The sequence below is a fragment of the Macaca thibetana genome, chromosome 12 (assembly GCF_024542745.1).
Source record: "Macaca thibetana thibetana isolate TM-01 chromosome 12, ASM2454274v1, whole genome shotgun sequence".
NCBI lineage: Eukaryota > Metazoa > Chordata > Mammalia > Primates > Cercopithecidae > Macaca > Macaca thibetana.
The window spans coordinates 65,560,896-65,584,030 of record NC_065589.1 but is presented as its reverse complement, the minus strand read 5'-3'; the positions used below and the strand labels follow the sequence as shown (position 1 = coordinate 65,584,030).

At 40.1% G+C, this 23,135-nt stretch overlaps 1 protein-coding gene and 1 non-coding gene across 2 annotated transcripts in view; both read right to left on the bottom strand.

Annotated features, from left to right (window-relative positions):
- Positions 1–23,135, bottom strand: part of NFE2L2 (NFE2 like bZIP transcription factor 2) — a 598,880-nt gene that overhangs the window by 103,788 nt on the left and 471,957 nt on the right. The window lies entirely within an intron of this gene.
- LOC126933291 (small nucleolar RNA U13) lies at positions 13,921–14,024 on the bottom strand. The gene has a single exon (XR_007718529.1). It is a non-coding gene; the product is annotated as a small nucleolar RNA U13 (small nucleolar RNA).

Here is a 23,135-nt window from a genome sequence, read left to right as displayed (position 1 = left end):
GAAACATCATGAGATTTGGGACTATAATTTTATGTTTTTCTCTTCTTTCTCTCTGTCCCTCCAAGATCCAAAACAGGACTTGGATATCTGTTTCTCAGTTTTTATGAGGACATTCCAGGCATTGCTGGGAAGCCATTTCCTGGATTTGAACTGACTTCTTAAACATACCTAAAATTCAATTGTATAAACTTTCTGGGACCGCTAAATTGTCAGGAAGTGGTCTCACTTTCTATAGTTAAAACATTGCTGGAAATACTCACATTCCCAGACCTGTAGGATTTGGAAATAAAATGGCAGCTTTTTGTGTGTGAATGAACAAGAGAAAGAAGTCCTTTCAACACAGTGGAGCAGTTCCCTGAAGTCTGTGCCTTCCACAGAATCTACCAGATCTACGGGATGTTTATAGGTGAAATGTTGGTCAAATGAATTTGGGGACTGCAAGGTAAAACAATGTTAAGCAGTTTTTATAGGCTTTAATTTACCAGTACGCACTGCCAACTTGCAAGAGAGGAAAATGCTGAGCAAGCTTTCCCAAACTTGTTTGACCTTTAAACCCTGGGCTTTTCATAGACCTGGTGGTGTGTGGCACTTACATTCGGAGCTATTACAACAGGGAAAGGACGTTAGCCTGCTGCATGCACACCATGCACAAACACCAGTCCTCACTGACCCCATCCTATTCCTTCTCTCTGTGTCTCAATATTTTTGAAGTTTTGTTTTGGTTTGAGTAGAGATTGGGGAATTTAACTACTGTTTTTCCTCTAGCAGGATTGTAACAGGAGTAGGATCTGTTTGATACTTGCTACTCTCAGGTAAAACAAAGTAAGTTTACCTACAACATATGCTAAAATTTCTCTCTCAGCTTACATGTCAAAAAGCACATAGAAAGATAGTCTTTTTACTCAGCACACATTTAGTGTGCTCTAATTCTGTGTGAGGTACCACTGGGAGGGGAGAACAGAGGGAAATAAAATATGATCCTTGACTTAGTCAAATCATTAAATAGATGGAGTGATAAGTTTATACACAGATTACTACAAGATCCCTTATACAGACAAATAATGGTCATACTAGATTTAGTCACCATAATTGAAATAATAGGGCTTAGTTTATGTGGAGCAAGGCCATGGAAACTATCCATGGAAAAAGAAACTAACAGCCTTACAGAAACTCTGTTGGAGTGGCATCCATTGTTAGAGCATCTCACCTTATTTTAAAACAGGAAAAAGTCAATGGCAAAGAATATCTGTCTGTATTAATGCTGGAAAGTGACATTCTTGATGAAACTAAGTGAACAATATTAATAATGCTTCTCTTTTGATAATTTTTCTGCATTTTAGGAGATGGACCATAGAATTCATATTTTTGACTCAAAAAGTAATGTCTCTATTTAGGTATTAATAAGGATATGATCCCTTACAAGGGATACATATTATTTCCACTTCATGAAAGCAACAGGGGCTCAGAGAATTCGTTTGTTTAATAGCTTGTAAAGGGCAGGCTTGGAATTCAAATCCAGTTCTATCTGGCCCCAAATTGTTATTTGTGTTTCCCTTTTTGTGGGGCAGAGTAATTTTAGAAAATGTTTGCATACTCTCTGATTTCTATAGCCTAAAAATATGATGCCAAAGCAAAATGAGGTAAACAGCTTTCCTGAGCTTTAGAGAATTACACATACACAAATAGGAGACTGCAAGCTTTGTGAGAGCAGAAACCTCAAGGTCATATCTCTTCTCTTTGCCACACTAAGCCCAGCGCTTAGCACATACCTGGCATATAGATCCTCAATAAAGATTTGCTCAATGATGCGCATATGAATGACAGTGTTTGGGATTAGGTGGTAGGCACTCATGAAAACTTTCCATATCTTCTTGTATTTTTTGCAAGATAGCTCACAGTTTTGAATCTGCAAAGGAGAAATAAGATAAAGGTTAATACAGGCCATTTGAAAGTATGCCTTACCTCTTTATGAAATGGTTTGAATCTGATCAATGGCAATTTTCACATTTGTGATTGTACTTTCCAGTTAAAACTCATAATTAATTAATCATATTGTGAGTCAATTTGTGGATGATTGAGAACCTTCCCCTGCATAGTTGTTTGGTCATTTCCCAACAAATTCATTCCCTGAAAATGGCTAAAAAAATTAGCTTGAAGTAAAACTAGATTTGAAGGCAATGACTAAATCTTCTTTATATCTGTATTCCTAGAATCTTGCTTTATAATAACAGCACAATATATTTTGAAAAAGAAGGAAGAAAAAAGAAATCAAGGGTAGCAAAAAGGAAGAAAAATGAGAGTTAGGAATCTTGGATTTTAGCCTTGGGTTGACAATGTGAACTTGGGTCAGTCATTTCTTCATTTTGTTTCTAAGTTTCCCTTTTTGGAAGCCAGAGGTGTTGACCTAGTTGACCACTGAGGCACCTCCAGATTCTAATTGCCTGTGGAAGAAAGAGACTGGGGTCATTCTTGGTATAAACATGCCCATGTTTCCTTGTGTCCACTAGGGGGCACTGTAGTACTAGTGCAGTGGCCTCCCATCTTCCAATTTATTCAATTCTGTTGACAGTTCTTTTCCTGTTTTAGTCCCCTGGAAAACATTCTTTAACCTTCAAACTCAAATTTACACTACCAAGTATGAGATTTAATTTGGTACGGAAAGCTGGATAAACATAGGAAGAATGTAGTTCAATGATTAAAAGAGAAATTAGGGTTGGGCGCGGTGGCTCAAGCCTGTAATCCCAGCACTTTGGGAGGCCAAGGCGGGCGGATCACGAGGTCAGGAGATCGAGACCATCCTGGCTAACATGGTGAAACCCCGTCTCTACTAAAAATACAAAAAAATTAGCCGGGTGTGGTGGCGGGCGCCTGTAGTCCCAGCTACTCGGGAGGCTGAGGCAGGAGAATGGCGTGAACCTGGGAGGCAGAGCTTGCAGTGAGCCCAGATCGCGCCACTGCACTCGAGCCTGGGCGACAGAGTGAGACTCCGTCAAAAATAAATAAATAAATAAATAAAATAAAATAAAAGAGAAATTAGAATCACAGAGCTATTTGCATAGTTAGGTTATAGGATGTTAAGATTTTCTGTGGTCCAAAAGGGGGGCTTTGAAACTCTTTTAAAGAAAACAAAGTGAAAAAATTGTAATTCCCAGAATAACAAAAACATAAACTTAATAAGTATGTCAAATCTATGTGAAGACAACTATAAAATTGCCAAGGCTTAAATAGAGATATACTATGTTCTTGGATAAGAAGACTTGGCATTTAAAAAATTTAAAATTATTCCCCAAATATATTCATAAATATAATACAATTCCAATGGAAATGCCAATGGAATATTTTTTTGAAACTTTACAGAAGAGTTCTGAAATTCATTGAGAAAAATTAAACTGAAAAGAGTTAAGAAAGAAAGACAACCATTTGAGAGGAAGGAGGATTTGAACTGCCAGATTTTTTTTAAAGATAAAACAACTGAAATTAAAACAGTAGCATAATGACAGCAAAATAAACAAACAAACCAATAAAACAGCGAGTCCAGAAACAAACCCAAGGATGGTGTCCTGGATGTGTTTGTTTGTCTGGTGTTTGTGTGCTTTGGTATTTGGCATCTCAACACTTTTCCTGTTATAGAAACTGAAAAAAGGCATATCTTCCTCTTCTAGACAGCAAGGACATCAGCACATAACTGGTTTGTCCAGTGGGATTCCCATACTGAATCCAGAAGGAGTGATGCAAAGATGCAGAGACCATCAAGCTATCCACCAAGACAGTGATGAGGTCAGTAATTCAGGAGAAGAGAATGTCTGGTGGTGGCACTGTCCTTAGTTTCTATTTAGGCTCTTCCTATAACAGTTCTGCACCAAGTTCTGGCAGCATTCTAATCAGACTGTTCCTACAGTGGTCCTTGGCTGGTTCATCTGCTGCCAGCCTCCTTTGGCTCCTGTCTGATTCCTGAGACTGATTTTTAACTTTCCCATAGAATTTTGTATATAGATACTGTTACTCTTTCAATAAATTCCATTATACTTAAATCTACCTAAAATTGGTTACTAATGCTTGCAAATAGGAATTCTGACTTGTACAGAAACTGGTAATGGGGATTCAGTTACAAACAGCAGACTTTCAGGGAAATCAGGAGAATCTGGGTATGCAGACTCATTGTGTTTGAAGATAATAAAAACCAATTAATATTCAAAGATGAGACTCTGGAAACCCACAGCCTGTAGTAGTAAAATAGCTAATGAAATTAATGCCTGTGAGGATTAGGATTGAGTTGGGTATTAAAGACAAGACCATGGGGGACAGAATTGCTGTTTTCACAGAACAGTATGAAGGAAATGAGGAATTCAAGAGCTGGGTGCTAAGGCTAGCTGTTTCATTTGAAGACATTAACAAATGAAAATCTCTAAATTCTCATCTTAAAACATGAACTGAAACCCAAGTGTGAATTTGTTAAAAGAAACTTATAGCCCCAGGATGGAGATAGCTATAAACCAATATTTGTTCTTGTCGATTGCTGATTTGCAAATCAGTCAAATTCACCTCCTTACCTGGGGTCTTAGAAGAGCATGTGTTAAAGTGCTGATTCCGAAAGAGTAAGATCTTTAAAGTTAAAATGCTATATAGGGGAGAATTTGAAGAATGCAGAGACTCCTTGCCCCCAAACTCAGCCTTCTTTGCAGCTGAAGCTTTTATGTATAAAGCTATTTCTCCTTTGTTTGAAGAGGCTGAAATTCCCTAGTTTGAGGGAGTTACCTTATAAGAGGTTCTCTTATATCCTACTGTTACTCTGCACTATCTCCAGATCTGCAATGAGTCAAATTTGCTGGGTGCGGTGGCTCACACCTGTAATCCCAGCACTTTGGGAGGCTGAGGTGGGCGGATCACCTGAGGTCAGGAGTTTGAGACCAGCCTGGCCAATATGGCGAAACCCTGTCTCTACTAAAAAATACAAAAATTAGCCAGGGATGATGGCGGGTGCCTGTAATCCCAGCTACTCGCAAGGCTGAGGCAGGGATAATTGCTTGAACCCAGGAGGTGGAGGTTGTGGTGAGCCAAGATCACACCACTGTACTCCAGCCTGGGCGATAGAGCAAGACTGTGTCCCCCACCCCAACCCCCCAGAAAATTCTAGTGTGCTTCAAGAGGCCAGTTTACAAAGTGAAGCTTAGTAAGCTATGTCTCAAGCAACAAAGGAATGGAAGAACTTTGCTAATTAATCTGTGGGATGTGAGTTAGAATAGATTTTAAGAATGTTGAATGAAGAAGAGGACACAATTTGAGATTGGGTTGAATTTACTAATAGGGCTTACAAGAGATTCTGGATTATTCTAGTTTGAGAAGCTAGGAATAATTCTGTTTGCTCTGCTAAATGTTCATCGAAATTTAGACTGAGGGGTGAGTCATACAAAATAAAGTTGAGATGCAAATCTCTTAGGTAAAATGTAAAGGAACAAATTTTTAAATTTTAGGAGACAGGAATGCTGGATTAGATTTGTCATATCTGACCCAACCACCCACCTCAATTGTGTCTTCCAAAAACAGATCTAGCCAAGTGCAGTGGTTCACACCTGTCCCAGCTACTTGGGAGGCTGAAGTGGGAGGATCACTTCACCCAGGAGTTTCAGGCCAGCCTGGGCAACCTATCGAGACCCTGTCTCTAGTTAAAATAAAAATGATAAAAAGGTCCAGAAAACACTCTTTACAAAGGCCTTGAGAAACAAATCTATGAGGGAAGGGTCAGCATATTTGAAACGTGATTTAGAGAACGTTTCATGTAGACCAGTGATGATGCTGAAAAGAGGTTACAGTTGAATTTGGTTTACTGAGTTTCAGAGGGATGGCAGGATCCCAGAGCGACATGGTCTAGATAGCACATTTGCATGGGGCTAAGTTGAAAGGTAGTAGGGTCAGTGTGAAAATCAGAATGCTCTGACTTATGGATTCATGGGAGGTGACTAACTGATCATGGAGTCCCCAGGACTGAAATAAATAAGAAGTCACTAAGGTCCTACTTGATTTGTATAGCAAACAAGCAAACAAACAAAAAACCTTCATGTCTAGAAAAGAGAGACAGTATCCAATTTCCAGATATGAATCAGTTCTCAGACACAGTTAAAGGAAATCTGAGTACCCTTGAGGAAGTGCCTACTTGAATCTACCTCCTGGAATACAAAGGGACTTGTGGCCATTTATTAGAACAGTTGTGAATGATGAAGCAGAAACAGTTCACTTTCATCTGGTACAGACAAGAATATAGCTTTGCCTTCTTGCCACAGGATTACATCACCTTTTGGACCCTGGGTCACAATGAAGTCAGCAGAAAGCTTCTTATTTCCTCATCTCACATGGTATCAGACTATTCATCCTATATAGGTGGGGACAAAAGAGTAGAAAGCAATAAATTCCTTGGACACCTTGAAAAAGACACGTGAGAGCTTGAGTGGGAATTTTTCAAGGGTCCAGTGGTCTACAGAATATGTTTGGCTGTAATTCTAAAGTGAGAGATAAACTGTTGTACCTGAGCTCCTTACCAATGTGAAGAGGCACTATTTTGGTGGACCTCTTTGGATTTTAGAGGCTTGCTACTAAGTCCCAGTGGAACACCTAAGCCTGAGACACCAAGTGACTTTGCAGTCATAATTGCCTATCAGGATCCAGGTGTTAATTCAGGCTCATAACTCACTAGGCCTGGATAGTCCTGAGGATGAGTGAGTTTCGTGAGCACGTTGCTTGTATTCTCCTGCTGCTTACGTCTGTCACACTGCTGTCCCTCCCTAGCTTACGTGTGTCTCATGGGGTATTCACTATGTCCAATTGGTTTGAGAGGAAAAAATTAAAATCTTGGTTTACAGATCCTTTTTTCTTGGTTTGAAGTGGGTTGCTTTAGCATTTACAGCTCACTCCAAGACCCAGAAAGACCAGGGGAAAGGACGAGCCTTGGCCGGGCACGGTGGCTCATGCCTGTAATCCCAGCACTTTGGGAGGCTAAGATAAGAAGACTGCTTGAGGCCAGGAGTTTGAGACCAGCCTGGTCAAAACAGCGAGATCCCATCTCAATCTATAAAACAAAAAATAAAAAGAAAAAAAAGGGGTAATCCTCAAAATGGGCAGAAATTGAAATAATATGTATCTCATTGTTCAGTTTGCCTGGAATTAGCAGTGGCTAATAGTTTGGTAACTTGACCAGTGACTTGGAAGGGTTAAGATTGGTCACAAGGAAGTCTGAGTAAAAAGTACATGAAAGGACCTCTAGAAATAGGCCAGAAGATGTGAACATTATACCTCATATTATCATTGAAAAGGAAAGTAGATATGATCAAATTATCTAGTTATCATGTTTAAAATTTTAATTAGCTCTGGAACTTACACTGAAGATTAATATGTATATCCAATAAACTTGATCCAGCAGTGGTTGAATCTGCCAGTGTGTGTGTGTATGTGCGTATGTGTGTGTGTGCATGAAAAATTCCTCCTAAATCCTTCCTCACTCTCACTCTTCCCGTATAAACCCTTACGTTCCCCTGAGTATGGTTTAAAAGCCACTGAACTAGTTCAATCTCACTTTAGAGAATAAGAAAATATCCAAAAAATTGACTTGATCTGTCTCAGGCCATATAGTGTCTACCAGAATAAAGGCTCAAATTCTCCTCTTAAACTGGCGCTCTCTCCAAAATAGCACGTGACTTCTGTAATTGAGAATAAATTCAATATAACGGCAACTCCACTCTTCCCTATTATCTAATCCATTACTCATCATGACAGAAAAGTATCACCATTTTCCATTCCTCAAAGCATGGAAAACTGAATGGCAGGATAGATGCCTGAAGGAAAAAAGATTAAATATTATAATGCATATTTGTAATTTCCATCATATTACCTTTCTCCCTTAGACTTGGAGTGGCCTTCCATCTATAAGTGGCAAACAGTGTAAAGGACATTGTATTCGTTGTTAAATTAAGGGACAGGCAGCTTAAATCTTTGAAAGATGTCTCCAGTTGTGACTCGTATCTAAGGTTGCACTGTCTAATACAGTAGTTACTAGTCACATGTGGTGATCAAGTTGAAATCTGGCTAGTCTGAATTAAGATATGCTGTAAGTCTTCAAAATCTGGTGTAAATTTACCAGATTTTGGTGTAAATATACACCAGACATAGATATATAGCTGGTATATATTTAGATACCAGATATATATCTGGTATATAGATATAGATATACAGATATATATCTGGTGTATATTTAGAAGACAGTATGAAAAGAGAATGTAAACTATTTAATTAGTAATATTTAAATATTGATTACATGTTAATCACATTAAACAATTTTGGTTAAAGAAAATACAGTATTAAAATTAATTTCATAAAGAAGCCAATCTGAGAAGGGTGTACACACTGTGTGATTCCACCCATATGAAATTCTGGAGAAGGCAAAACTCTGGAGACAGTAAAAAGATCAGTGGTTGTCTGGGATTAGGGTGGAGGGAGGGATGAACCGGTGGAGCACAGAGGATTTTTACGGCAGTGAAACTACTCTGTGTGATACTATAGGTCATAAAGTTCTCCAGACTCATAGAATGCACAACGCCAAGAGTGAACCCTAAAGTAAACTGTGGACTTTGAGTGTTCCAATGTAGGCTCATCAGTTATAAAACATGTACCACTCTGGTGGGGGATATTGATAATGGGGTAGGCTATGCATGTGTGGGGGCAAGGGGTATATGAGAAGTCTCTGTACATTCCTCTTAATTTTGCTGTGAACCTAAAACTGCTCTAAAAATAAAGTTTTTTTAAAAGTCTATTAAAATGTATTTTACATGTTTCTTTTTACTTTAAAAAAATATGGCTATTAGAAAATTTAAAATCGCAAATGTGGCTTGCTTTATATTTTTATTGGTCAGTGCTGATATAAGGGATTTAGCAAAAGAATGGAAACCAAATCAAGCAGAATTTGGCCAGTGTTTCCTGTAGCTCATTAGTGTTGTCAGAATTATAAAGTTGTTAGGTACTCACACAAGTGTATGTGAGCTACTAAGCTTTCAATTTTGGCAAAGTCACCATCTGCAAATCGCAATTTCACACTTTCCAAAAAATATTGGAATGATAGTGAGCTAGTCCTCAAGGATAAGGACTATGTCTAGTTTTGTTTTTAACACAGAACAAGTTACATTGCTGGCATTTGATAATTTTGCTTTAAAAATCAGGTGGACTAGAGCTTTTAGTTCTTCAGGGAAGGTACAGGGAAAGTGGCCCTCTGGTGAATTGCTTTGAACACAGAAATATTTACTTTGAAATTGTGAGCCTCGCATTACTTTATCATATCTATCCAATTTTATTTCACTATAAAATTTGAATTCCTCTGCCCTTAATCATGAAAGTAGAGGAAGGCAGAGTAGACAATGAGTTAATGGTATTCTCTATATGCAATATACAGAATTTTAAGGTGGCTATAATTATGTTTAATTCTATTCATTAAATCAAAGATTTCTCCCAGACCAGTATATACCAGCATGTGACAGAAATCACAGTTAATGCCTTCCTCATCAGAGACCAAGTAGGACTCCTAACTTCCAGAATGTAATGATTACTTTGGCATCCTACATTATGCAGCAAATCCAATAAAGTACAAACAACCTGCCAAGATATAATGTGAGTGCTACAATGGGACATCATACATTTTAGCTCCATACCTGCTAGAAGTATCATAAAAGTGAGTGGTGTTACTCAGAATAGTGTCTTCTCAAATCTGTTCCTCCTTTTCCTGTGTTGATGGCATCCCCATCTAATCATAGTCCTATATTTCCTCATTTTCATCCCCTGTGTCCAAGTGGTCATTCAGTAGTACCAATTCTACCTTTCAAATGTCTCTTGAATCCTTCCATTTCCCAACAATTTTCAGCGTAACTTTCCTAGGTGATTCTCTCATCAACCCTGCCTTGGACACCTGGAATACTCTTCATGTAATTAGGTTTCCAGCACAAGCACCTATTAAGCTATTTTCATTTTCCCCCCATTTTATTGAGGCTCCAAATTGCCAGCAGAATTATTTATCTAAACCTATCCTTCCCCTGCTTGAAAATTTGCCAAATGGATCCCCATTACCTGCAGGAAAAAGTCTAAACTTCACATGACATTTAAGGCCCTATATATTGTAATCTCAATTTACCTTTCCGAACTTACCTCCCACCTCTCTTACCACACCCTAGACCCTGAACATCCAAGTTTTTTTGTTTAATCACATAATCAAAAATCCATGAACATTCCAAATTTTTAAAAGTTGGTAGTAGTGAGGGACTTGAAAAGATTTGTATACAGTAAAATGAACATGCCTCAAATATAAATCTATTACTTGTAGAAAATTTATTCTATGCATTTCCTTTTGTCAATGAAGTGGTAATTCTTTTGATAGCAAGTGATAGAAACCTAATTTGAATTTCTTTGATAAAAATGAGAAATTATTGGCTTATGGGTTCCAAAGAAGGGTTATAAAGCCAAACAAATTGATGAGCAGAACTATAGTTCTACCTCAGAAACCCCACTGCCATCAAATTTCCCTTTGACAACTGGCTTGGCCCTTCTCTGCATATCAGCTTCATTTGCTCTCACTGCTGACAGAATCTGCCCAAAGCAGAAAACATGGTTACCAACAGCTATTTGGGTCAGTGTCCTTTAAGAACCATGTGGCTGTCTCTCTTTCTTCATTCCAGTTTGAAAAATCCAGAGGAAGGCCTCTTATTGTACTGGCTTAGATCAGGTGCACCTATTCCTGATTTATCAAGTGTGGCCAGGAAAGTAGGATCATGTAAACACAGAAAAGTTCTGGCTGTAGCCATGTGGATGGTGGTGGGAGATGAGGATATACTCCTTAGGAAAGAGTGCTATTAGTGAAGGCAATCGCACAGATACCTGCCAGAGCAAGTAATTCTTAAGAATTTTAGTGGAATTAAATCAGAAGAGCTGAAAGTTATATAATTAATTACATTTAAATTATATATTTAATTATATTTAACTTCATTTATAATTACTAATTGATCCAGGTCTGCTAGCACTGTAGCTGGCCCCACCACAATAGATTTTTAGACTTGTTTGGCCTACAAGTTTGTACTCATAATTTGCTTATTCTTATTTTTTGTTAGTTTTGTTTTAGGTATCTAATTATATTTGTTCTAAATACTAATAATTTCGTCTCCTAATAGTCGTAACTCATATTTCTATTTTGTTGTTTATTTTACTTGCCAGAACTTCCAGAATTATAGGAAATAATCATTTGTGTTATTGTAAAGTTTATGTGTGTGTGTTTATGTATATAAAGACTACTAGTGTAAGGAAGCAGGAAAAGGGTATCTCCATTAAGTGACTATTTACATTCCTGTTGGAGCTAGAAAGGAACTTAAAAGACACCAGGGTTTGTAACAAGTCAGTATGCAGAGGATGGTATTCCCAGTGTTTGAAACAGGCTGGGTGTGGTGACTCATGCCTATAATCCCAGCACTTTCGGGGGCCAAGGCAGGAAGATCACTTGAGGCCAGGAGTTCAGGATCAGTCTGGGCAACGGGGTGAACTACGAAAAATTAGCCAGGCGTGGTGGTGCATGCCTGTAGTCCCAGCTACTGGGAGGCTGAGGTGGAGCCCAGGAAGTTGAGGCTGCAGTGAACCATGTTCACACTGCACTCCAGCCTGGGTGACAGAGCAGAGACACCGTTACAAAACAAAACAAAACAAAACACTGAAACAATGTTGGGTTGTTAAACAACATATAGGTTGGTGAACTACTGCTGCCCTGAGATATCACCCTTTCCCACCCCTCATCCTTATGGGCCAATAACTAAAGGGTTAGATCATAGCAGGGGTCTGTCCATTCTGATTGGTTTCAACTGTTTTAATATTTTGATTATCAGTGATATTAGAACCCAGTAATTTGACTGTATACTCCTAGCGGAATATACTACCTTGGGATACACACACACACAAAACAACTGCAAATAAATCTTTAATGACCAAATTGTCAGACAGAGAGAGAGATTACAAGCTGCCTCTAGCTCACTGAGCTCCAGTGGAAAGAGAAGGAGGTAAGAAAGATTTCCATACTATGGCCCACAAAGCTATCAGTGGTAAAGCATTCAGGAAGTTACTGGATACAAAAGTCACCTGCAAGAGTTCAACCTCTACTGGAGTGCTGAAGAAACTTCGTCACTGAGATACTGCTGCACTGCTACTGTGGTACTCTATAAAATTAAATATTATCAGAAGTCTATCAACTCCTGATTTGCTAACTTCCCTTCCAGCATCTGGTGCAAGAAATTTCTCAGGACTTCAAAACAGATCTGTGCTTCCAGAGCACAGCCATTGGTGCTTTGTGGAGGCAAGGGAGGACTATTTGGCTGGCCTTTTTGAAGACAACAACCTATGTGTCCTCCATGCCACATGTGTAACAATTATGGCAAAAGACATCCAGCTAGCACATAACGTACGTGAAGAACATGCTTAGGAGAATGGCGTAAACCCAGGAGGCGGAGCTTGCAGTGAGCTGAGATCCGGCCACTGCACTCCAGCCTGGGCGACAGAGTGAGACTCCGTCTCAAAAAAAAAAAAAAAAAAAAGGCCGGGCGCGGTGGCTCAAGCCTGTAATCCCAGCACTTTGGGAGGCCGAGATGGGCGGATCACGAGGTCAGGAGATCGAGACCATCCTGGCTAACCCCGTGAAACCCCGTCTCTACTAAAAAATACAAAAAAGTAGCCGGGCGAGGTGGCGGGCGCCTGTAGTCCCAGCTACTCAGGAGGCTGAGGCAGGAGAATGGCGTGAACCCGGGAGGCGGAGCTTGCAGTGAGCTGAGATCTGGCCACTGCACTCCAGCCTGGGCGACAGAGCGAGACTCTGTCTCAAAAAAAAAAAAAAAAAAAAAAAAAAAAAAATTCACTGTGATGGAAAACATTTCATTCTTCTCTCTCTCTCTTCCTCCTGACACTGGTAGTTGTGAATGTTAGATTGTTTTTCCCCATGAGGTCAAATGGTACCTACATACAATGACAACAAGTGGAAAAACAGAAGACAGAAATCAGGTACTGGCAATTTCTCCATATTCATTTGTGTATGAATTTTTAATATAAATGCAGGGACACAGGTTTGATTATATGAATGTATCAAATTTTCACATGTACAATAAAAATATGCACTATTGTGTATCAATAACAAATTTAAAAAATGCAAGGACACAAAGCATTAATGCAAGTCAAAATGTTTCAGTGAACAAGTTTCAGCAGTTCAACTTTTTTTTTTTTTGAGACGGAGTTTCTCGTTACCCAGGCTGGAGTGCAACGGCGCGATCTCGGCTCACTGCAACCTCCACCTCCTGGGTTCAAGCGATTCTCCTGCCTCAGCCTCCCAAGTAGCTGGGATTACAGGCACCCGCCACCATGCCCGACTAATTTTCATATTTTTTAGTAGAAACAGAGTTTCACCATGTTGGCCAGGCTGGTCACGAACTACTGACCTCAGGCAATCTGCCTGCCTCACTCTCCCAAAATGCTGGGATTACAGGTATGAGCCACTGCACCTGGCCAGCAGTTCAACTTTATAACAATATAAATAAACCTGTTAAAATTTTCTGGACAATGCCAGCATTTGGACTTTTTAAAAACAAGCAAATTTCTTATTCATGGCAACTAAATAATGTTAGTAGCATTTGATAATACAGTCGATTCTGTGCATTCACTGTACTTTTCTGAGTTGTCCTACATGCAAGTACAGGTTTTTAATGTCTGTCTTCTGTGCTATTCCTGTAAGTTTGCTATTAAAATATATTAAACTATTTTTTTTAAAGGAGAAAATGAAAGAAACACAAATATTGGTCATTTTATGATATTAAGGAATTCTTGTTAATGTTTAAGGTATGCTAATGGTATTGGTATTATTATTATTTTTCATGTCAGACGGGTAATGTGCTGATGACATAACAAGGTTCAAGGGTGGCACATCTCACGGATGCATGTGAACACCCAATCATCACGCTTATGAACTACAAAAGGATCAGGATTATGTTTTTAAAAAGTCTTTCCCTTTCATGATAAATACTAAAATATTTACAGATCAAATAATATAGCTGGGCAGCTTCACAAGAATCCATTGGGTGTTGAGGTAAAGAGAAAAGTGAATGGGTGTAGATGAAATAAGAGTGGTTATGAGGTGATGATCTTTGTTGCTGTGGGATTGGTTACTGAATTAGTCTCTCTATTCTTGTGTATGATAAAAATTTTCCATTATAGGCCTACTGTGGTGACTCATGCCTATAATCTCAGCACTTTGGGAAACCGAGGTGGGCAGATGGCTTGAGCCCAGGAGTTTGAGACCAGCCTGGACAACATAGCAAAACTCTGTTGCTACAAAAAATAGCCATGATCATGCCACTGTACTCCAGCCTGAGTGACAGAGTGAGATCATGTGTCAAAAAAAAAAAAAAAAAAAAATCCATTACAAAAAAATCAACAAAAAAGTTATTTATTTACTATCACTCCTGCAGGTCACGTAACTAAATTCCCTAAATTTATGGTTGGAAAAATTTGAGCAAAGAATTCCCCCAGGACTCTTTGCAAAAAAGCACTTTGGAAAGCTCTTGCTCTTTGGAAAAAAAGCAAGGACTTTGGAATCTCACTTACTATACCAGCTATGTGACCTGTGGCAAATTACTTAACCTTTTCAAGTCGCATTTGAGTTATCTGTATAATGAAGCTAATAGCATTTATCATGATGGGCTTTGTGAGAACTAAAGGAAATAGCACGTGTAAAGGGCCTAGCACAGTGAGCAGAGAGTAGACGCTCAGTAGTTGGCAATTGTCACTATTATAAAGTGTCTAATATCATACAGCTTGTAGTAGTACAGTCAAGATTTAAAGCACGGGTTTCCTGATGCACAATTCTGCCGTATTAGGTTATTTCTTTTGAGTAACAAGCTTTTAATAAGTACCAGCTGAACTGAAGAAAACAGAGAAACACCTGAATGGAAATTAATGAACAACTGACAAGAAGATTTGTTTCCCTAGATATGATATGATATCATATCTTCAATAATGGCATCAATCTTGTTTCTCATTGACAGTCATGGCCTGACTGTATCCTTCCCATGAAAACATTCGGTTCCATGAGGGCTGGTTTAAATAAAAGGAATTTGCTTTAGAAGGGTTTCTATTTTTAAATCTGTAACAAGAGGCCCCGTATGCAGCACAACTACCTATAGATGATAATCTGACTTGACCAAGGTCACCCTGCTAGAGAGAGGCAGAAATGGGTTTAGAACCTATATTTCCAGGTATATATATTTGCTTTCAGTAAATTTGCTATTTTTATTTATTTATTTTTGAGACAGGGTAGAGTGCAGTCGCATGGTCATAGCTCACTGTATTCTCAACCTCCTGGGCTCAAGCAATTCTCCTTGCCTCAGACTCCTGAATAGCTAGGACTACAGGTATGGGCCACTGTGCCTGGCTAATTTTTAAATTTTTTTTTGTAGAGACATGGTCTCACTATGTTGCCCAGGCTGGTATTGAACAGTTGGCCTCAAGCAATCCTCCTGCACTGGCTTCCCAAAGTGCTAGGATTACAGCTGTGAACCACAGCGCCTGGGCTGAATATATTATTTTTAGATGTTTACACATTAGGAAAAATAATTTCCACTATAAAGCATACAATGTATGGTACTGTCTTTCTAAGAATCAACAATAAGGAATGTTCCATTTATCATCACATGGACTATTGTTTTTCTTCTTTCTTTTTTTTTCTTTTGAGGCATCAGTTTCAGCAGACGCCCTTTGCCAGATGCCCCTGGCACTCTCAACTTCTTATCATCTGATCTGAGGAAGAGCTGCAGGGCTTTAAACAATGTATGTATTTATTGGCATTATTCTCTTTGTTCTCTACTTACATAAGCCTCCCTAGTTCTTTCTTCTTTCTCAGTAATTTTGGAAACCTTTCATAGGAAGGGAAGAGAGAATAGGATGTCTTTATTCTCTGTACTTCTTGGTGGAAGCGAGGGAGAATATATGATGGAACTGATGAATGGAAATGATAAAACTAAAGGACTTTACCCCAGTCACTCTGCTACTATACTAATGAAAAATTTAATTGTGTTTAATAAACACCTAACATTGTGCTAGATACTGAGAATACACAGGTGATTCAGACATTTTATCAGTTTGGTGTACCTGCCCTCAGAGAGCACAGTGTCTAGTAGGTTGGGTAGGTGGGTATCAAAACAACTATAATAAAAAGCTAGAAAATATAACCGTTGAGGTGAAAATGAAATGCTTTAGCAAGAAGAGAGAAGTTCTGACAAGAACAGACAGGCTTTCAGAGAGAAAGTGAAGTGTGGTTGGGGCCACGAGGGATCTTACTTCAGCAGACTGAGAATCAGAATTTAAGACTTGTTACTCCGAGACTGTTGGTGGTTACATCATATGAAGGAAATCGGAAAGGACAGGGTGTATTCTGAGAACACTGGTGTGGCACCAACTGCCAGCAGCAATTCCACTTGAGGGTTCTTTCTTGCCTTTTCAAAACAAAATGTAAACACAGAGGATAAATATAATCAAACCAAACCAAAGTTAAAAGAATAACAATACGATACGGAACAGGCCAGGTTCTTTCTGTTCCAGAACCCACGTATCAAGGAAGAAGCCATATGTATCTCTATAACATGAATGTGGCTATCCGTTCATCAAATATTTAATGAACCCCATTGTGTGCTGGGCATTGGCATAAATGCTGTGGACAAAGCAGTGAACAAGACAGCCGTAGCTTCTGAGTTCACAAAGTTTATATTCTGACTAGGGACACAGTCTTTAAACAGCAACTAATTACATAACTACAACTGTTAATAGTCAGTGTAAAGAAGTGAAGATGCTAGGGGAACAGTTAACAGTCTGGGGTATTAGGAATTCTTCTTTGAAGAAGTCACATTTGAACTGAGTGCTAAAGGAAGAGTGAGGGCAGAAGCTGGAGTTAGGGGTCGAGGGCAGGGGAAGAGTGTTCAGGGTAGCACCACCAGTGTGGGTGGCCAATGAAGAGTGAGAAAGCTAAGCGGGTGGGTGAAAACCTCTTTGTGCATGGCCTTGTAGGCCCCATTCATGATTTGGGTCATTACCCTTACACGCCAGGAAGCAACATAGTTTTGAAAGGTCAGTTTGAGTGCAAAATGGAGAAAGGATCAAACAGAGAAAAGAATCGATGGCAAAGGCCAGTCAGAAGGCTACTGGGACCCGCCTAGAATCCAGGCAAAGAAATGAGGGTGACTTGTATTAGGGTGGAGACACTGGGGATGGAGAGATTCAGGAAGAAAGTTTGGGAGGAGGAGGGCAAGATCTGAAGAGAAAGTCTGGCTTGACAAGATCAGCTGGGTGGTGTGTGTGTGTGTGTGTGAGTGTGTGCGTGTGTGTGTGTGAGACAAGATCAGCTGGGATGGTGTGTTTGTGTGTTTAAAAGATCAGCTGGGATGGAGTGTGTGTATGCATGTGTGAGAGACAAGATCAGCTAGGGTGGTGTGCATGTGCGTGTAAGACAAGATCAGTTGGGGTGGTGTGTGTGTGAGACAAGAGCTGTTGAGGTGGTGAGTATGTGTGTTTGTGGGTGTGTGTGTGAGACAAGATCAGCTGAGATGGTGTGTTTGTGTGTTTAAAAGATCAGCTGGGATGGAGTGTGTGTGTGTGCGTGTGTGAGACAAGGTCAGCTAGGGTGGTGTGCGTGTGTGTGTGTGTGTGTGTGTAGGACAAGATCAGTTGGGGTGGTGTGTGTGTGAGATAAGATCTGTTGAGGTGGTGGGTGTGTTTGTGGATGTGTGTGACACAGATCAGCTGTGGTGGTGTGTGTGTGTGTGTGAGACAAGATCAGCTGTGGTGGTGTGTGTGCGTGTGTGAGACAAGATCAGCTGTGGTGGTTGTGTGTGTGTGTGAGACAAGATCAGCTGGGGTGGGTGTGTGTGTGTGTGTGAGAGAGAGAGAGACAAGATCAGCTGGGGTGGTGTGTGTGTGTGTGTGTGAGACAAGATTAGCTGGGGTGGTGTGTGTGTGTGAGAGAGAGAGAGACAAGATCAGCTGGGGTGGTGTGTGTGTGTGTGAGACAAGATCAGCTGGGGTGGTGTGTGTGTGTGTGAGACAAGATCAACTGGGGTGGTGTGTGTGTGTGTGAGAGAGAGAGAGACAAGATCAGCTGGGGTGGTTTGTGTGTGAGAGAGAGAGACAAGATCAGCTGGGGTGGTGTGTGTGTGTGTGAGAGAGAGAGAGACAAGATCAGCTGGGGTGGTGTGTGTGTGAGAGAGAGAGACAAGATCAGCTGGGGTGGTGTGTGTGTGAGAGAGAGAGAGACAAGATCAGCTGGGGTGGTGTGTATGACAAGATGAGCTGGGGTGGTATGTGTGTGTGTGAGAGAGAGAGAGAGAGAAGATGAGCTAGGGTGGGGTGTGTGTGTGAGAGACAAGATGAGCTGGGGTGGTGTGTCTGTGTGAGACAAGATCAGCTGAGGTGGTGTGTGTGTGTGACAAGATCAGCTGGGGTGGTGTGTAGGTGTGTGTGTCCCATAGCAGTGAGAGGAGTGAGAGTATCTCTAAGCAGGGACCAGATTTTAGACTAACAAATCTGCACCACTTTTAGTTATATTCTCTTTTGCATTATACTAGAATCCTGACACTCTCGAACCAAGCCCAAAGTCAGACCAGAACGTCAAGAATCACTCATCTTTTCTTAATCCCCATATACTGAAACTGTGCAAGATTTGGCTTGTGGGGTCACACCCTAAGCATTCCTGAATCCTTTCCCAGAACCTTGTGCAAAGCTTTAAACAGAGAGAACAGACAAGGATATTAGGAAGACAAAAAAGAAAAGAGAAAACCCGTAATCAGCTAGAAAGAAAAGGATGATAAGTAAATATGGGCTAGCTGTACTGAGTTAAAGAAATACATTGGCTGGGCATGGTGGCTCATGCCTGTTATCCTAGAACTATGGGAGGTCGAGGCAGGCAGATCCCCTGAGGTCAGGAGTTTGAGACCAGCCTGGCCAACATGGTGAAACTCTGTCTCTACTAAAAATACAAAAATTAGCTGCGTGTGGTTGCATGCACCTGTAGTTCCAGCTATCTGGGAGTCTGAGGCAGGAGAATTTCTTGAGCCCAGGAGGCGGAGGTTGCAGTGCGCCGAGACTGCACCACTGCACGCCAGCCTGGGTGACATGACAGAACAAGACTCCATCTCAAAATAAACAAACAAACAAAAAAAAAAAAGAAAGAAAGAAAGAAAGAAAGAAAGAAAGAAAGAAAGAAAGAAAGAGAAAGAAAGAAAGAAATATATTGGTACAAGTTCCCAGGCCTTCCTGTTTTGGGTGGAGATGAAATAATCTTTTAGAGAGAATCTTAGATTCAACTACGTTTGAGGCCCTTATCTGCTGGAGGAACAACAACTTAGTAGTGCTAAGGCTTGGACATTGTAGTCACTTAGTAAATATTTGTTGAAGTGAAGCATAATAAAGGTTCTGAGGGTTACACACACTCCGTGAAAATTATTTAGAGTCCCCAACTTCTATCATTTCATTACAAAAAGGAGAAGGAAACAGGGAGCAGATAGGGTTTGGCTGCTGTTGTGGAAACAGGAACTTCGTGTCATATGAAGTAAGCTCTGGGACAGGAATTTTAGCAATAACAGGTTGACCCTTGGCAAGTCTGCACCTCTGTTTTCTCACTTAAAGTAAGGAGATTATATAAGATGGAGATTTTCTAAGTGCAACTTTTGGTCTAATACAGTATGGAAAGCAAGGTCCAAAAGCTTATACTGTATAGATCTGAGTGGGAAAAAAAGCAAGCAAGCCATTTACTGAAGGCAACAGGGAGCCTTCTCTGCTACATTTCAAAGAATCTTATTAAACTGAGACAGGATCCACATGTGGATTCCTTTCTCCGGGCTCCCGACTAAGAACTGATTGCCACCACCTGTTTTCGTTCATACCAGCATCTCTTATTGTCTAAAACAAATATTCTCCCTTCACTACAGTCCTCAGTTTCTCAACAACTTTCATAACAATTCAGGAAACCAAGCACTCTTGCCAAGGACGTGGGTTCATGTAAGTTTCTTCAACCCCAGCCTCCTAGGATCCTTCCCCAGGGCAGCCAAGTCTCAGGCTTCTTTTCCAGGCACCTCAGTCTTCCATAACAAGGGGAAATTTTTATTTAACCATAGAAATAAATACACCTTTATAACTTAAATTTTTTTCCTATAGGTTACTGGGGTACGTGTGGTATTTGGTTACATGAGTAAGTTCTTTAGTGGTGATTTGTGAGATTTTGGTGCACCCATCACCCGAGCAGTATACACTGCACCCTATTTGTAGTCTTTTATTCCTTGCCCCCTCCCACCCTTCCCTTCAAGTCCCCAAAGCCCGTCGTATCATTCTTATGCCTTTGCGTTCTCATAGCTTAGCTCTCACATATCATTGAGAACATACAATGTTTGGTTTTCCATTCTTGAGTTACTTCACTTAGACTAATAGTCTTCAATCTCATCCAGGTCATTGCAAATGCCATTAATTCATTCCTTTTTATGGCCGAGCAGTATTCCATCATATATATGACACATATATATATAAAAGTTTCTTTTTCTTTTTTTTTTTTTTTTTTTTGAGATGGAGTCTTGCTCTTGTCGCCCAGGCTGGATTCTCAGCTCACTGCAAACTCCGCCTCCTGGGTTCAAGCGATTCTCCTGCCGCAACCTCCTGAGTAGCTGTGATTACAGGCACCCGCCACCATGCCTGGCTCATTTTTCTACTTTTAGTAGAGACGGGGTTTTGTCATGTTGGCCAGGCTGGTCTCAAACTCCTGACCTCAGGTGATCCACCCACCTCGACCTCCCAAAGTGCTAGGATTACAGGCACAAGCCAGCGTGCCCAGCCTACATCACAGTTTCTTTATGCACTCGTTGATTCATGGGCATTTGGGTTGGCTCCACGATTTTGCAACTGCAAATTGTGTTGCTATAAACATGTGTGTCCAAGTGTATTTTTCGAATAATGACTTCTTTTGCTCCGGGTAGATACCCAGTAGTGGGATTGCTAGATCAAATGTTAGTTCTACTTTTAGTTCTGTAAGGAATCTCCACACTGTTTTCCATATGGGATGTGCTAGTTTACATTCCCACCAGCAGTGTAGAAGTGTTCCCTGATCACTGCATCCACACCGACATTTACTGTGTTTTGATTTTTTGGTTATGGCCATTCTTGCAGGAGTGAGGTAGTATTGCATTGTGGTTTTGATTTGCATTTCCCTGATCATTAGTGATGTTGAGCATTTTTTCATATGTTTGTTCACCATTTATATATCTTCTTTTGAGAACTGTCTATTCATATCCTTAGCACAATTTTTGATGGGATTGTTTGTTTTTTCTTACTGATCTGTGTGAGTTCATTGTAGATTCTGGATATTAGTCCTTTGTCAGATGTATAGATTGTGAAGATTTTCTCTCACTCTGTGGATTGTCTGTTTACTCTGCTGACTGTTCCTTTTGCCGTGCAAAAGCTCTTTAGTTTAATTAAGTCCCAACTATTTATCTTCATTTTTATTGCATTTGCTTATGAGTTCTTGGTCATGAAATCCTTGCCTGAGCCAATGTCTAGAGGGTTTTTCCAGTGTTATCGTCTACAATTTTTATAGTTTCAGGTCCTAGATTTAAGTCCTTAATCCATCTTGAGTTAATCCAGTTTTATTCTCCTACATGTGGGTAGCCAATTATCACAGCACCATTTGTTGAAAAGGGTGTGTGTCCTTTCCCCACTTTATGTTTTTGTTTGCTTTGTCAAAGATCAGTTGCCTGTAAGTATTTGAGCTTATTTCTGGGTTCTCTATTGTGTTCCACTGATCTATGGAAAAAAAATTTTTTTGCTATATTGTCTTACTCTGTCACCCAGGCTGGAGTGCAGGGGTGCAATCTTGGCTCACTGCAGCCTTGACCTCTCAGGCTCAGGTGATCCTCCCACCTCAGCCTCCTGAGTAGCTGGGACCACAGGCACGTGCCATGAAGTCTGGCTAATTTTTTTTTTTTTTTGTAGAGACGGGGTTTCATCGTGTTGCCCAGGCTGGTCTCAAACTCCTGGACTCAAGTGATCCATCCATCTCGGTCTCCCAAAGTGCTGGGATTACAGGTGTTAACCACCATGTCCAGCCCATAACTTTTGATGATTCTATTGTCTCCACATAGCAATGAAGGTAGGTATGAGGAGGCTGGCCAGGGATCTTCTGCATATCTGCTCTTGCAAACGGTGGCCTCTGCAGCTAGTGGAGTTCACCAGGATTTGGGCTAGGAGTAATAGTTAACCAAGGCCCTGGAAATCACAACCGTTCCAAAAGGGGCATGGACAATGGTTGAACTCCCTTAGTGTTTCAATCGGGGCAGAAATTAAGGGTCAATGGTAACATCTCATCATAAACTTCTTTATTTGAAACACTGATCACTGATGGGAAGCTTTCCCTCATCTTTTCTTCTCTTTCTTTCTTTTTTTTTTTTTTTTTAAATAGAAACATATCAGAAAAGCCAGCAAGTATAATCCCAAGGAACGAGTTTTGACACAGAGCCTTTAGATAAAAATATATTTATCAAAAAACAAATTTTTCAATCAAGGACCTTTAGACACTGTATCATTTTCTTTCCTTATAACAGACATTCAGACTACTTCTTGGAAGGGCCCCAAATGCCTTGCTTAAGAACAATGGACAATAGTCACAGTCTCCTAATTCCATTAGTCAGAAAAAATTGTGGTTTCAGGAGTTTTTGCTTATAGGGTATTTTGTAGAGGTATCCTGGACAGGGGTTGACATGGAAACCTGTGTTTCTCCAATAGAGTTTCCACAGCAATTCCATAGATTTTCTCATCTGTTAACAGCAATAGCCTTGGTCTTGATAACTAATATAATATAATAGACCTGATATTAAAAAGATGAGTCACTCTACTTGGATGAGGTTCCCTTGTCAGGGTCAGAATAGTATATTTGGCACCCAACCAGCCTCTACACAGAATCATCTAGAACTGTGTTATCTAATATGATGTCCATTACTCACATATAGCTGTTTAGATTTAAATTAATTAAAGCTAATAAAAATTAAAAATTCAGTTTCCGACTT